We start from the raw sequence: 15,488 nt of genomic DNA, 5'->3' as shown, positions 1-15,488 counted from the left end.
TGTGCTGACAAATTGAACTCAGCAGAAATGCACCGTGCTATGCAGAAATACTTGCAAGAGGTGGGTTCACTTCAGAGATTACCAATTATATTTTTGTTCTTTAAATTATAGTAATTGGCTTGCAACCTGCAATAACAAACTCTCCGCTTTGCTTTGCAAGGGTATTTTCATGTTCAGAGAGCTAGCACAGAAAAGTAGGAAGAAATCTTGACCAGCAACAAACCAGCATTTTTTATATAATCTCCAGAAAGTTGCTCAAAGCCCAGGTAACGTGACCATTTCTCACCTCTGTAAGAGGATATTTTGCTAATTTGAGTGGGATTTTTAGCAGAGTAAAGGTGTGATTTTGAGAGAGCAGATGTGGTAGAGTTTGGCCAAAGTGTTTAGCTGTAATGGTGATGGATCCAGACCTACATCCTGTTTACCATCCTGTGTTGCACAGGGCTTTCGGGCACTTACAGACTAATTTCTTTCTCCCAGGGGGAGGGAACAACTGAGAGCTGCAGGGGTGACAAGGACCAGTAGCACCAGCAATGAACACCACGGCAGAGACGAAGGAGAAGCTGCCTGCAGAAAGCAGAGGTTAGCGGCAGGGATCGGCTCTTTGCAGTGGGGTTCCTGGGCAGTACAGTCACCCCAATAACACTTCCTCCCCATTAACTCCTAACAAGAATTGGAGAGGTTTCAGAGAACTGCAAAAAAGGACACAAATTTTGCAATAGCCTGTCCCAGCCCAAACTTCCTGAAGCCTGAAGGACCTCCAATTCTCCATCAGGAGCGGCAGCTCCAGCTCTCCGCTGCCTCCCAGCTTCGTCCCTCGAGAGAGGGGCACCGCCCTCCATGATCACCCCTATGTAGGAGAGCTCTTCAGATGTTTTTTAGACAGCAAACCCTAAACATTTCCCCTCCTCCCCTCTTGAGGCTGAAGGAATGCCTTAAAACATTTCTAATCATGTAATCTCTGCTGTCATATGACCTCAGCAAGAGAAAATGGCCAAATTCAGAGGAAACTGTTTGCTTAAACCTATCATTAGCTCTCCCCCCTCCCCCTCGCTTTAAATAAACAAACAAATTAAAAACCCCACAGCCCGTACGAGCGTTGTTGTTGTTGTTTTCCTTTCCCTAGAAAGCCTGAGGAATTGCATGGTCAGGGAACTTCAGCTTTTCGAAGACGCCATGAAACCCACACCACCGGCTAACAATCCATTCCTCTGCTTACGGGAGCATTATCAATAAGGAAAGTCATAAATCGCCTGCTGAACAGGAACTCAAAGACCAAAGTCATGTAACTCAAACAGGCTCAAAGCAAAAGAGTCCCTTTAGTGTGAGGGTGGTCTGTGTAAAGTTAGGAGACACCTGCTAGCAAGTCCTGAGACACTAGCATCTGTGTAAACTTGCCCCCTCCCTGCGCCCGCAGCCCTTATAAGGTGTTGAATGAAGCAGTTTCATGAAAAAGGCTCTGTTTGGGGCAGTTCTAAGGCTTACATATACCTAAGTAAAACAGAGCCAGTGCTGTGCAGTCCTGGGATGGATTACCGGGGACCACAGGGAGGCCTATTAATTATTGTGACAAGCTGATCTGCTTGCTGACTGGTAGCTTGAGTTGCATGCGGAGGGGTGGGCGTGCATGTGATAACAGCTCTCTGCGAGGGTTTCGGGAGAGCACAATAAAGTCAAGAGGATCTGAGGAAACTGGAGCATGAGGGGGAACCCGAAGCTGAATGAGCACCTGGGGGTGAGGGCTGAGAGCCGGTGAGGTCAGCCCCAGCCTCCGGTGCATCCCTGGAGCAGGAGTGGTACTCCTGGCCCCGCCGCGGCATCTCCCGGCTGCGGCACCGCGGGCGGCACGGCACCGTGGCAAGGAAGAGGGTTGGCAGAGCAGATCTTGGCCATCCAGCTCGTGGTCCTTCACCTCCTCAGATCAGCAGCAAGCAGAATTTGAGCACTGATTTATTTTTTAATTGGAAAGCAAACGCTAAACAGTGAAACCTCTACATACAAGGCCATCACACTTTCTTATGAATTAAACAGTGGAAATATTTTAGCGACGGCAAAGCTGAAATCTGGAAATACCAATATTTCACCAAAGCAGTTTTTTAATATGCAGAAGAGTCATACATATTACTCTGAAGTTTCTAGCTGTAGGTGAAATCTTCTCATCATCAACTCTCAATATAATATGCGCTTATCTTAAAGGACATTTACTTCCCTGTGCTTACCGACTGTATTTGAATTGTCAAATGACACTTTGCTGAAATTATTAAAACCTAGAGGTCACAGAGAACCTGACTTGAAAGCGGGAACACACATTCTTTCGTCTGAGCAAAAGTGCATATTTGGAATTTTAAATGCAAATTTTTTTGGAGGAAGAATCGCTTTTCTGGCAGTCAAGTACAGACGGAGCATTTGAAAGAAGGTTCTGCTTTAATTTTTGACAAGTGCTGTGAATAGATACTCTGCTCTGCTGTTAGAGAGAAGGGACGGAGCAGAGCCCCGACTGCAGCGCAACGGGGAGCCGGGCAGCCCAGGGAGGGTGAGTGGGGGCCCTCACACGACCCTCTCTGCTTGTGTTTCTGGTCGGTGTTTTACAGCAGGTCCTCCCAGCTGCCCAGAGCAGATCACAGGCGACCTGGCAGCCTGGTCCCTCGGGGAGCACGGCAGGGAGAGGGGAGGGCTGTGCTGGGTGCCAGCACCCACCAGTCCTGCGACCTCTGGCTCTTGTCCTAAGCCCCAGCAGAGAGCTGGGATCTGGCTGCTGTGATACCCGCACGGCTCGGGATGAAGAAAGGCAGGCGGTATCTGGCTTATATACTCTGACTGCAGGAATGTTTTCTTTCTGAGGGATAAGGCTTATCTGTTCCCCTCATTCATGCTTCCTTTTAGGGTGTTCAGCAAATGGATAGGAAGGGGAAAGTAAAGATGTTCGGCATCTCTCAAAAAAATCCTTGAGTCAAACCACCGCACACGACATTTGCAGATTAGCCGTAACCTTCCTGTTCTGTGGTGGCTCTCCACGGGACGTGCTGCGGTGCATCCCGGGGCATGCCTAGCTGTGAGGCCAGGTGGTGCCAAAAATGCCTAGGCAAGGAGCAATGAGCCAGCAAGCTTGAAGGAGGATAAGAAGGAACCTTGCCCAGGTGCTGAGCCAGGTCCGTGTCTCTGATTGCGTGTTAGATTGCAGCACGGGGAGCAAACCCTGCCCCAGCAGAGCACGGAGGTGAAAACAAAAGCCTCAGGGCTTCTGAGCACAGACTTTTCCCAACGTCTCTCAGTTACCCCTGTGCTGGACTGGTTTTAGGTCTGTACTGTATTGCACCAAAGCTTCAGAAGCTGCTTTTATTCTGACGAGGTTCCACTTGTTTGAGAGCTGCGGTGAAGAACAGGAGTAGTAACACGGGGATGTGTTTGTAACTGCCTCTTCACAAGCCTCACCACAGAGCGAGGAGCTCCCATTTCACAGGTGAGGACGCTGCAAGCTGGAGTCGAGAAGAGATTTCACAGGGAAGTCCAGACAGGGTTTGTGCCGTGTGCCCTCTCACCACCTGAATGCAGTCAAGTCTGGAACCACCGAGAGCCACCAGCCCCTTCAAACCTCCCGGAGTCACGGCAGGGCTGCTGACAGCCCCTCCCTGCCCGTCCTCTCCCACGTTATACCGCTCGAATGAAGGAGCAGAGAGATGCCAGAGTTCAGATGTTCAGTATTTTAACTGTGCGTAGCTAAACATGAGGCACTCGAGGCAAAGGATGAAGATTCAGCTTCCTGCAGCCTTGTGTCTGGTGACCTCTGCTACCTCACCTACAGGCTCCATGAGAGGGACTCGGTGTCAAAAACATACTGCAGCCCCAACCCCGACACTTGAAGGCGAGCGCCAACCACGCAGAGGTCATTCTGAAGAAGAGGAGATGGAGGAACCTGCACATGATGGCAGAGCAGAGCTAGAAGACATTTCCTACCATGAAAGGCCCTTCCCTTACCTCCCCTTCCTCTACTGCAAATAAAGATGTGGTTTGAGGTCTACAGACTCCAGCCCTACCTTGCTCCAGCTGGTAACAGAGGGCAGTGACATTATCATCACTACGCTTACCGGTGCTCCTGCAAATATAGTCCATTTTCTAGCCCATGCTGAAACCCAGGTTGTTCACCTCCTTCCAGGTATTTCACCTACACAACCTGAATTATTTTGCATAGATGTGCTCACAACCACCCCTTCATTTCCCTGTGAATCCAGACCCGTCTTCACTAACATAATGCAGCCTGACTTAAGTGTGACATGCTTCATCCCAGTGCCTTCCCAGCGAGAAGGAAGGCAGTCACGCTGCCTGCCAGCTTCACACCCTCCTCGCAATCAGCAAAGCCTGCTCCTCGGCTCCGTTTTCTTGCCTCCTGGAGAGCTCCTCGGTGCTGATCTGAAGTTTGGATGCAGTGTTGTTTTTATATATAAATGACATTATGACAAATGATGAAGGATTAAATTACACTTCAGTCAAATCAAGCCAAACCAGTAGGGATCGAGGTCCCAGTGGAAAGTATACATGGAGTTCCTCAGCTTCCTGATTTGAATTACTTTGTTCTTCTTCCAGAGAAAAGGAGTGTGTGGGGGGGTGGGGGGTGAAGGAGAAGAGAGGGGAAAGGGAGAGGAGGGGGGAATTTGGCCTAAAATGAAACATTTTCCTTTTAAGTTGAACATTTGAAAATGGCTGGGAGGAAAGAACTGAAACACTGTAATGGCTGATACTGAAGAACAGCCTGGGACTTTTGCTTTTCGAGAACAGAAGCCAGGGAGAGAGCTGTGGTGTGAAAAAGGCAACGCTGTGTGCCTTGAAGGGGAAGGTGTTTGCAGCAGCCCATCTCCTGCAGACACTGAAAACCCCCTGCAAGGCACTAACCCAATTAGCTTTGCGAAGAGCTGTGCTGTGAAAAGGCAAAGGCACTGACAGTGGTTTTGGTAAAGGCTAAAGACAGCTTCACTCTGCCTTGCACTCCCATCAGAGTCACTTTATTATCTTTGTGTTACCAGATCTTGCAAAGGTTGGCTCAAGAGCCTTTAGCTCTGCATCTCTGTCCAGCTAGAAAGCCTCTCAGCATTGTGCTGGCTCGCAGCACTGTTTTGAACATGGGAGCATTTCTAAATGCTGCTGAAATAGTCATTCCATGAATGAGTCTGGCTGTAGTAGGTAGACAGATAGACAGACAGACAGATGGGCAGGCAGATACTGTGCTCTAGGATTTGCGTTAGATACTTTGTTCTAGAGGTCGTATTAAATACTATCCACTGCGTTCTGATTTCTGGGTGCAAATCTTGGGCATCGTGTACAATAGATCCCATCAGTGAAATTCCAAACAAGTGAAGCAGAATACATCAGAGTCCTCTTTGTCTTGATGGTTGTGTCTGAGAGACAACGCATCAGGTTGACTTAGCTGTGACACACTTCACCCTCCCAGGATGGTGGCAGTCTGATGAGCTCAGACAAACTCAAAACCTTCCTGGCAAATGAGGCCATTTCAGAAAACATTTCTTAAAACTTTGGCACTGTGTCTGAGCCAGAGTGAGTAGAAGACCTTTTCCCACCTCCTCATTTGATTTTTACTGTCCTCAAACAACACGAACCACCAGCACGTGGTATCTGCAGGTCATCCATTAATCTGTAGAAGGAGTGATGGACAAGTTCCTCTCTGTTTACGGGGCAGTTCACATGATTCTGGCCATAAGATGTGTGTGTACCTGCTAGAAGACCCTCTTTCATTTCAGAAATAAAAATTTTAGTCTTACCAAAATGAAAGGCAAAAAAGGAGACTTTAGCGGGGCTAGAACATCACTCTCGGTGCATGGTGAAGCTCCTTTCACTGAAAAAAGAACGAAGCCCACAAAAGCACACACGTGCACACATGTCTACGTGTGCTCAGGCACACGCTCCAGCCTGCAGCTCAACAGGATGAAAAGCAGAAGTTCACCCATTTGTGAAAGTCTTTTTGCTATGAATTTTCTCCCTGTAGTAATAGGCTTTGCAAAGTATTTTAAAGAATAACTTAAGCAATAATTCCCAGGAAACCATTTGTTACCTATGGTTAACGTCCAATCTGTTCCCATTACATCTCAACTGTCTGACACAGAAATCAAGGAGAACACTTGCAGAAATCAAGATCCAAATTGGTTCAGCCTCTGAGGATAATACTTAGAAATATGTATAAATTTAAGTGGTTTTGAATAAGGACAGCATTTCAAAAAGCAGTCGAATTGTTACTTTGAAATAAGCCATTATTTTCTGCTTTTTAAAATTCCAGTCTTTAATAGGGGATGAGATCCAGACCGCCAAGAACCAAGGAGAGTTTTTGATGCAAATGAAAAGCAGCATTTAAGAAGTGCAAGTATCCCATAATAGAGCCCACACCAAATTGCCAGCTCCCAGACCTGCCTGGAACATCCAAGGGTCCATCCAGCCCAGGAGACCAGAGCAGGAGTGTTTAGAGGTCCCGTCCTCTCAAGTGCTGACCTCGTGAATCATCTTGTTTCTCCTGGTGAGACCTTGGGGCTCACACCACAGCCCCATATTCAAATGTCTCCAGCCAAAGAGTGTGGAAGGTCTAACCTGGAGTCAAACCCAGACACACAACATGGGCAGATGTTGCCATGGCAGGGAAGGGATGGGAGGAGAGCTTCTGAAGTCCCTTTGGACTGTTTTCACTGATCCTGTCCTTGTTCAATGTCCCAGGGAAAACTTTGAGTTTTATTGGAATTTATGAAAGAAAGCCTTTCTCTCCCACAGTGCCATACTTGGTGAAAAAACATCTGGCAAGGAAGCATTGCTGGCATGAGCATGAGTGATTCACACACCCTTGAACAAGTTTAGGACCTTCATGCTTGAGACCCTCCATGGACACCCACTCCTGGCAAAGGATCTTTGCAAACGTTTGAGTGGTGGGGGAAAGATGCAGTTCTTGGATATGGTGCAGCTGGAGAACACAGCAGCGGGACAGCAGGTCCTCTCTTTCTTCCCCACACAGAGAGACATGGAGCAGCGTGGTGTCTCCTTCACCCCCAGCCATGCCAGAGGGTCATCTTCGGTTGCGGGGACACGCCTCTCCTGACCTGGGAGAGCAAAGTCTGCTCTGCTGAGAGCATGGAGGAACTGGAACAGCGGGGATGAGATGGCAGGTGGGGGATGAAAGCACATCCGGCAGAGGACAAGGCTGCCCCACATGCTGGGGGCTGCCCCATGGCGCGCGTGCAGAAGGAAGGTGGGGAGCAGGGAGGAGACCTGCTGCAGCAGAGCACGGCACAATGGGAGAGCATCAGCGGAGTGAAAACAGGAGCTGGCCCTCGACAAAAGGCCCAATTAGCTGTCCTCCCGCAAACAAACAGCCCCTCATCCCAACTTTTTCAAAGATTGCTCAGAAAATAAAAGGGCCACAGGATTGGAGGGATCAACCTAAGTCATGTACATCTATTTAACAAGAAAACTCATTGATAAGCAAACCACCTGATGCTTGCACAGCAGAAAAGAAAACACCTGGTTCTGCCTGTGGCTTGATAAGCCAATATCTTTAATCTTTTTTTTTTTTTTTCTCTTGATGACTGAAGTACACACTCTGTGCGGCCCTATGCTCCAGCCACATTGGTAATAGTAACAAAGCTTTGATGTCCCCCTCATTCAACAGAATGTTGTTTAGTTCAAAGCGAAGAACAGAGGCAATTCTTTGCTTTTAAATTATTAGCTCCCTAAGTCTTCTGTAATGATATAGTTTGACTGAAGTGTGCAGTTTATTAACTACATAAAGACGATATTATTAGAGCGGAGAAAGGCAGCCGAAAGTTTTGCCTTTCAGCTCAGCAGCAGGGGTTTTTGATACTTTGATCTCAATCAATGCTAAATGTCTTTGTGAGATAGAGGGAGCAGCAGAAATTACCTTTGGCACCATGACTACATCAATTATTTAGTTCTTTTTCTTATAAATTAAAGTGTTCTTCAACTTTTACCCCAATTTTTTCTTCTTTTTTTTTCCCCCTTCATTTGATTGGGGGGAAAAAAAAAAAAGCTGACTGGAAGAAGTCTGGCTGTGAACATTAATAAAAATCCCACTGACCTTTCCCAGTCCTGGTCTGGAAGGGTCTTCTCTGGGTGAGGAGATGGAATCATGTGAACAACAAAAGCAAAAGAGTAGCTTGGGGTAATGTGCTGTTTAACCAAATGACTGTAGGTTGTTATTGTAGATTTGTCTATATCTAGCCTGATTTTTTTTTTTTTGTCTTTTCCAATATTGTTAGCATGAAGGCAGTCAGAAAAATGGGACACCTGATGGAAACCAAAGGATTGCTCTAAGCAGGATTTAAAGTGTTGGTGTTTATTAAAGTTCTTTCCATTGCTCCCAGCACATGCAACAGAGGGAACGTTTTGGAGCAAGAATGAGGTGGCCCCATCTTGGGTAACAATGAGCATAAATTCAGGTCTCATAAGGCTTAAAGCAGAGCTTGTGAAGAGCTGGACCACTGTACCTGGAGCTGCAGCAGGTGCCTACACACTACACATTAGATGCACCAACTCTCATTACAGCCACTGGTGTCAGGTAATACTACCCATATATAAGCTGTCACCAAATCCCACCCATACAGAAATTGTATCCAGTCTTGAGTTAGTTTTCTCAAGCCAATGGAGGGAATAAGCCACTTCCAAAGTTGATTCATCCCATCGTAAGAGGGGTGACTGACTCCTTCCCTGGGACAGGGGGAACCCAGCATGATAGGACTAGAGGTGAGGGAGGGTAATGGAGCCCAGTGCTTCTGCAGGATAACAACAAATGGATAGACATTTCAAGGGAATTTGTGCACTTTTAATACTCCAGGGAAGAGACTAGGCTGATGGCCAGAGAGCAGAGCCAAGGGAGAAGGGTATTCCTGCAATTTTGGGGACTGAAGTTGGTGGCTGGGCTTCAGTGCTGTGGTGTACCAGAGTGTGTTAGAAACCACTGGAACTAGAACCTCAGCTGGGAACGCAAGCAGCAGGACCACGGAGATGCTGGGGAGCCGGCTTTACACCAAGACTGAGCCCAACGCAGCTCAAGGTTTTAAAATACTGTCCTTTGCCCAGAGAAATTTTTTGTGAGCGAGAAATAAAAGAGGTCTTTGCAGAGATGTTGAAGCATGAACTATGGGAACTTCGATATATTTATATGTAGAACATGTTGGAGAACAACATAATTCTGTTTTCATGGTGATCAAAGTTTTGCAAGAAGGAGGACTTGAGACAGTGTGCTAAGCTGCTATGGCAACATGAATTTTAAAAAGTAAACTGACTTGCAAGAGCTTATCTTTTCCTGTTTTTGTGGTGCAGGACAGATCTGGGAACCTCTACCCTAAAAGGGATCCTGTGAGGTGCTCACCTCCGCTTCTGGGCCAGGTGTATTGCAAAATGCATAAAACATATCCCTCACGGCAAGGGGAAAATTACCCCAGTGACTGGGTTTCTTCCTGCATCCCTGAGGCTCCTGCACCCCAAAAAGCCAAGTCACGATGACTCTTTCATAATATATTTATCATAATTCAGATATTCAGATGTTGGGGTGAATGTACCATGAACCACTTCAGTTCGACTGACATCCTATTCTGGGACCCGAGTAGGATGTAATGCGATGCAGCCCCTGCACAGAGGTGAATTCCACCCACAGAGCACCGTTTCCAAGAGCATCATGACGTGGGGCTCGGCTTACATCTCAGCTTTCAAGCCACTCTCGCAAAATGTAAAGGCGGCGATGTCAGGAACGTTTCTGACGGCTCTTTTCACAAGGGGATGCTGTGAAGAGCTGTCATGCTCTGAGTCAGCTGTTCTGCCACGGCTGGCATTTCAGGCAGGAAGAGCCTGCTCGCAGAGCTATCCCAACCATGCCGCCTGCCAAAACCACACTGGGAATCTCACGGGAACAAGCCCTCTCCTGAGCCAGCTGGTACTTCCTGCTCCTGAGGCCTGATCCTGCTGGATGCTGAGCATTCTTTGTTCCATTTTTAAATTAACGAGACTTGAGCGATGTGTAGTCCAAGACTTCAGAGGAAAAAACAGGCCCTCAGTGTTTTTGGTGCTTTGGCTCTACATCCCAGCTGGAGAGGAGAGAGTGAAATGTCAGATTTAAAGGGAGATTTGAGAGATGCCGATCGACTGGAAAACAGCTCTCTAATTCATACATTTTAATCAGGTTCACCGAGCTGGCCATGCCCCCGCGTACGCCTCTCCTTCCACCCTGCAGGCCAGGCGCAGCGCGGCGCGTTCCCCAGCACCACGGCACAACCGCAGAGCGGCCCCAGCTGCAGTTCGGCAGCACAGCCGGAGCAGGGCTCGCCCCAAAGCTGGCAGCCCACGCCGCAGGATCCACCACCCATCGCTCCAGCAAGAGGCTGAGGTTCACGAGCATGGGACTCGCTCCCATCCTATCCCAACAGTGGCCCCTTGAGGCTGATGGCTGAGGCAGCCTGGGAAGAGCCCTCACAGAGGTTTGGGAGAACCCCAGAACCTGCTCTTGCTTTTCAGGCTGGCCCACCGCTGCAGAGCGAGCATGCAAACAAATCCCAGCAGCCATGGGTCGGCCTGAGCCCGAGCAAGGGACGCTGGAGGAGCCCACCCTAACGTGGGGTGCGGGACCTCCACGGGTGGGAGTCGAGCACACTGTAGAACCACATGGCTAATTAAGCATCTTCCTTCCAGGTTCATTCAAACAATATCAGAAGTCCGACCATTGCGGTCCCTCCTGCAACACATCAGCTCAGACCTGGTGCGTGCGGAGCTCTCCCAGCACTGACGAGCCGGAGCGGGGCCACGGCCCCCCCGTGGGTCTGTGCCAGCCATGAGCCCCCGCAGCTGCGGGAGGCAGGAGAGCAGAGCCACTGTGGTGAGGGCACGGGGCTTCCTCGCTGCTGCTGGAGTCTCCTTTCTTCTGTCAGCCAAGCAGCAGGGAGTTTTCTGAGAAACTGCCCACAGGGAGCGATCACTTTTTCCAGTCATTAACCTTACACATCCCTCACATTATCGGAATACCTTGGATGTCTAAGTTGCTGCAGTGAGCTAATTCTTCCAGGTGACTCCAGGCACTGTTAAATGGGCTCCTGCACAGCGAGGGGATTTGAACTGCCAGAGCTGAAAGCGCTCCCGACTCCAGCACGCCAGGCCTCCAGCGGGGGCGAGATCGTCAGATGTCACCGTGCGAGCGCAGCGCGGTGGCAGGAGGGATCCAGGGCCTCCAGAGCAGCGGTTTTCAACCTGCAGTCAGCAGGAGCCTGGGGGGTCTGCGGGTGAAGGGAGGAAGGAAGAAAAGCAAGGCACGGGCTTGAGATGCACGATGCAGGGGTCTGTGTCCCCCCCAGGAAAAAACTGTAGGAGTCCTCAAGTTGAAAGATTTTGGGGAAAAAAAAGCAGTGCCCTGAAGGGATAAATGTTGGGAACCCCCAGCGCTGACCTCTGGGACACGTATCTACCTGTCTGTCTGGATGTAATTGCATCAGGGTGTCCAAGCCCTGACAGAAGAGCCAGTGTTGCATCCTGAAGTCCTTCCCCTGGTTTAGAAGATGAACATGAGGCCAAGGTGCTATTTAATTCCTTGGCAAGGAGGGAGAGATCTTCACAGTCCATCCCCTTAGGAGCAGAACAGATGATCAGAGAGTGTGGGCTTTCCATCACCTGCGTGTGCACCACGGGACAGCCAGCACAGCCACAGCCTGGTCTCCACTCAGCAATCACCAAGCTGTGTCTGGAGATGAAACGCTGATTGTCTCCACCCCAGGCCACTGAAAATAAACCCGGAGATATTTCTACAAATCCCTCCACGCCTCTTTGCAGCAAGGGAAGTGCCACCCCTCACTGGGGCCAGCACGGGTGAGACCCACCTCTTTGACAAGGATTTCTTGGCCGGTCCCCTCTTCCATGTGGCTAGTGAACTGCACGCTGCTACAAAGAGGTTCTCATGGTAGCTGGGTATTACGTAGCACCAGTTATGTTACTCTTGCTAAGCGCATAACAAATAAGAGCAGTGCCCAAGTTCATCATGGAGAATGCACGTGTTCATCAGCTTGTGAAACTGTGGCAAGATGTGCGTCTTCCTCAGCAAGCTGAGGCGGTGAGGAAGCCAGCCTGGGCAGCGGGTGTTGGGTGCCCAGCCCAGCTCCACGCACACCGGGAGTGCTGAAGAGAAGGAAACCACAGACAACCGGGTTCCACGCGATGGCATTCACTGTCTCCATGGAGCATGAGCCACATCCCAGTCCCAGACACACATTGCTTATCTGCAGCTGCTGTTGGCTTCTGGAGTAGCGGCAAGGAGGTGCAGAAGAGGAACCCCAAATCAATGAGACAAATGTTAATAATAGGATAGCTCTTATAATATGCACATAATATCAAATATAATATTATAAACTCTTACACATCACAATGTCTTCCTGTCGTGTGCCTGGATTATACATTATCATTGCCTCATCAGGAGCAGTTGAGTAACAATATTAACAAAAACAATCACAAAAGACACCACATTTGTCTCTTGTGAGTAGTAGGTGGGCACTACTAGTGACTGCCAGAGCAGAACCAGGTCCTCCTGACAAAGCAAAGCCACCAAGAGCAAACGCACATTTGTACAAAGAGAAGCATCACAGGCAGCGTGGGGCAGCACCCTCTGGCTCGACCTTTGCTTTGGGGTGGTGCATCTTTCTGGTCCCCTGGGAAAGAGTCTTTGGAAACAGAAACAGCCTCCTGATTTTCCCAAACTGCCCAGTGATTAGAATTGTCGTCCCAGACCTGGGGGAAATGGGGACCACCAAGCATGTGTGAGGAGAGACTTCAAATCCCACAGCAGTCAGCATGATGAACCACGTCAGCCACACAGGCAAAGCTCCGCTTACAATTAGAAAGTACAAAATAGCAACAGCAAAAGTCACAGGCTGCATGGCCAAATTACAGAATCATGACCCACATCACACACATCTAGGAAACCCCTCCACACTTGAACAAAAACCCCATCTTCAAACACTGACACGGCATAAGGAAAGTAACATTCTAATGCTCTTCATAACACCACAGTTAAAGACTATGGCAATACGCCAATCTAAGTTTAGAGAGGCCCAAAACACAAATTTGTTTTGGATCTTCCCAGGCGTTTCTGGGGTGCAGTTCAGGTCATGGCTTCAAAACCCATCCTGGCACTGAGAGGCCACAAAGGGGAAACGAGCTGATGGAGCTCTGGAGCCTTTGCTCTTCTGCTGCACTGCTTACTCTTCAGGGTCATTTTCAGCTTGGATTAAGGTACGATGCTATGCTATACGGTACACAGCTTCTCATGAGAGGTTTACTCTTTCTTAATGAACTCTGTCTCTTAATGAACTTGCTTTATAATTAAAAAATCATTATCACTAATAAGAGGTGGACCCAAGCTGGGGACATAGACATGCCCTGATCTTGGCATTGAAGTCTGAGTCCTACTCTGAAAAATGCCTGCAAGCTCTGCTCCAGCTGTGTTATGTACAGTGTGCTGACACCTCATGGCCAAGCAAGTAATTCAGATAAGACACCATTTCCCAGGATTTATATATATATACATAAATTCTCCATCTGCTATAAGGCAAGAAACGAGGTTCATTTATCAAGAAGTTTGTAATGAATAGATCTGAATATACCAAAGATAGGAAGGAAAAAACAGTCCAGAAATGCTTCAAATTCTTGAACTACAAACAGATGGGTATACCAGGGTCTGTTATTCATAGCTGTGGTCATCTGAGCGTCCTTGATGCTGAAGGATGGCCCTAATGCACTTCACCAGCATGGCCCATATACTGAGCCATACGTGGCAAAGCTTGTGGTCTCAGGCCTGGAAAGAGTGTCCGTGTCTGGGCTGCTCGTTACCCAGCCCTGCCCTCTTCCGCGGGGTTCTCCCAAGGGCAGATCACCTCCTTCGCAGAGTCCTTACGAGCTTGGTGGCGGTTGTCCTCTCCCTCCTCAGAGTCTATGGGATGGATTCGGCTCTCCAAAGGAGCATCCGTTTTTATTTGGAAGAAGCTGTGTTGTGAAATAAAAACTCATCACGCATACATCACTTTGTGATGTGCTGTCTGAGACAGCAAACACGCAGCACGGAGTCTGGCTTTTGAGTTTTCCACTGTTCAAACCCCAAATCCCAAAGCAAAACTCCTGGGCACATGCCTGCAGAGATGGAAAACACAGAAAACGTGCACTCCCACCCCTTGGAAGGAAAACTGCTGCGTGACACAGCTCCGGCACAGCCAGAGCACAGAGCCAGGTGGAGAAGGAGCCCTCAGATTTGTGCTTTTGAATTTATAATGTGGACTCATCCACTTGGTCAGCAGCAGAGGTGGATTACAAGAGGTTGAGGACATGTTACACTTAGTGAGGGACATGGCCAGGATTTGGTTTCAATAGTGACAGCCTCTCCAGACAAAAAAACCCCATTCTCACACATCCTGCTCCGGAATGACAAGTTTCATGACTCTCCCTCAAGATTTCTCCTGCCTTGTTGCTTCTGGGTCTCCCTTTGACTTTCAAATCATTAAACCAAACCTGAACTAGCGCTTGAGAACAAATACAAATATACAAGTGGTTTTCAAAATTCAGGTATCAAAATAGGAAAGGCAACCATCAGCCGGGCTCGTAGCACCACGCAGCCTTGCGGGGAAATGTGGGGTCCCTACCCCAGACTGCCTGAGCGTCTCGCCGTCTTTGCTGGTGCAAAGATCTCGAGCTCATCTCCAAAGCCACCAAAATAACCGAATCAGACAAGAACAACTTCTGCTAACATACATAGGGCAGCAAGGTCCCATGGCCCAGGAAGTCACTTGATGTGGGGGCAAACACAAACATATCTTCACGCTGAGCTGGGGCCGACTCATGCAAGAGGGCCGCCATCCCCTCCAGCCTGGTCCAGCGTGTGGAGGCTCAGGGACACAGGGCCAGAGGTGACATGGCTGCAGGGGACAGGCAGCGCAGGTGCCAGGCGTCCCCAGGGTGAGGAAAGGCCACATCCCTGGCTGTGCCACACCGTCCCCACCCCAGCAGCCTCATGGCCCTCTGCTCCCCAGGGCCAGTGGCAAGGTGCAGCACCTCCATTTTCTTGCCTGACGCCAGGGAGGGGCAGAGCCGGTGCCCACTCCTGGCAGCCGCCATCACACACAGCCCCACAGCAGGCAGCCACGGGGGAGAGATGGTGACAGCTGACTGGAATACGAAGCACAAGGCCCACTTTAATGGGTTCAGCTGATACTATTTCAACCTAATTACAAACTGAAATGGTCCCAGAGGCGAGCCCTTCATGAGGGTGTCCGGTGCCTGCGCAGTGCTTACCTGCTCACCGCCTTGGTGTCTGGCTGGAGCTGCCGCTCCCGCTCACCCAGCGGCTGCACCTTCCCGTGAGGCATGGTTGGGCACTTGGGTGACAGCGTGGCGAAGACGGGTGAGGTCCAGCAGCCCTTCTTCAGGAACCGGCCAAAGGACAGGGTGGCCACACGGGACTT

The sequence above is a fragment of the Grus americana genome, chromosome 18, assembly GCF_028858705.1.
Source record: "Grus americana isolate bGruAme1 chromosome 18, bGruAme1.mat, whole genome shotgun sequence".
In the NCBI taxonomy this organism is placed as follows: domain Eukaryota; kingdom Metazoa; phylum Chordata; class Aves; order Gruiformes; family Gruidae; genus Grus; species Grus americana.
This window is presented reverse-complemented; position numbering follows the sequence as displayed.